Here is a 1,616-nt window from a genome sequence, read left to right as displayed (position 1 = left end):
GCCTTGGAGGAACGCAAACCCTCCACAGAAGGCCCTGGTCTGTTCCATGATGGCAGCCCAGCCTGGGTGAGTCAAAGTCTCTTTTTATACAGGCACGTCCCAGAGATCCTGACTAGGGGGAGAGAGACACCCACCCCCCAGAGATCCTTAATGGTCTAGGGTGCACCCACACACCAGGGATTCTTATGGGTGGGAGGAATGGAGACAGCCAGACACACTGAGATCACTTCCTCCCAGGAGCCTGGGCCAGACAGGGAGACACAGTCCCCCTTTACAGATCTGCCAGACAACCTGCCTCCCACTCCCTCCACACAATGTTCTTATCTGGAGGTGAAGCCAGGGAAATCCCATGGAGGATTCTTACCTGGGGAACTGGGGGGACCCACTTACCACCAGAGATTCTTAAGGGCAGGAGGAACAGGGACTCCCACCTCTGCAGCATGGGGGTGGGTCACCTGCTGGGATCACCTGGGCATATTTCACCTCGTCAGCTGCCTGCCATTGCCTTGGGGGCCCCTTGTTCGCGAATTCTGTGTTATTCGGGGGTCAGACTAGCTGAGCTAATGGCCCCTTCTGCCCTTAAACGCCATGAAAACATTTCCCTGGTTTCTCCTTGCGCCTGACAGACACCGCGGTGAGGGGCCCAATAGAAGATCCTGGACACCGCGCTCTGGCTCTTACTTTACTTGGGGACGTCAGCACATTCCTAGCAAAGCTGCTGCTAAAGCGCAGGATTTGGGGAACGGTTCGGCTCCGATTCAGAGATCTGCCTGCGGGGTGTGAACCTGCCACGAGGAGCGGGAAACGCAACCAGCAACGGGCGGTGTTGGCTGAGCTCCAGGCTGCCCCCGTGTGGCCAACGCTTGGAACTGAGCAGCGGAGTTTAAAGCTGGCGCTGGGAGAGACCTGAACACACGGGGCACGAAGGCTCCTGCGTGTAACGCTTGTTAGGTGGGCAGCTGAGCGTAGCTGATTGCCGGAGTTCAGGGCTGCACCCCGGGGTGCTGAGCAGGTGTCTGTGCTCAGGTTGGCCTCGCTATGATGGTTTCTGGGAAGTTTGGGGCCGCCAGTCTCCCTAAAGAGAGGGGAACCAGGCCAGAAAAGGAGACTTTCAAAACTCTGGTACGAATCCCCAGTGGGACTGACCCTGTGAAGAGCCGCTGCAGCCCCGCCAGGGAGAGCCGGTCTCTTTGTGCAGCCCCCCCCCATTCCTCAGGATGAGGGTTGTGCTCAAAGATCTGTGCCCCGTGTTTTCACCTCCGTGTGAAGCGCGCAGAGCAAATAACCCTCAGCGCCTCAGCTCAGTTCCAGGCTCCACTTCCACCTGCTCAGGCAAGATGGTGCAGAGCAGGGCCGGCTTTAGGCCTATTTCACCAATTCCTCCAAATCGGGCCCCGCGCCTAAGAGGGCCCCACGTCCAGTGAGAATCCCTTCCCTGGCTAGAGGCGCCTTTTTAAATTTTACTCACCTGGCGGCGCTCTGGGTCTTCGGCGGCACTTCAGCGGCGGGTCCTTCAGTGCCGCCAAAGACCTGGAGTGAGTGAAGGACCTGCCGCCGAAGACTCGGAGCACCACCCGGTGAGTACAAGCCCCGCACTTCCTAAAGCCGGCCCTGGT

This window comes from Mauremys mutica, unplaced genomic scaffold (genome assembly GCF_020497125.1).
Source record: "Mauremys mutica isolate MM-2020 ecotype Southern unplaced genomic scaffold, ASM2049712v1 Super-Scaffold_100095, whole genome shotgun sequence".
NCBI classification, from domain to species: Eukaryota; Metazoa; Chordata; order Testudines; family Geoemydidae; genus Mauremys; species Mauremys mutica.
Note: the sequence above shows the minus strand (reverse complement) of the source record.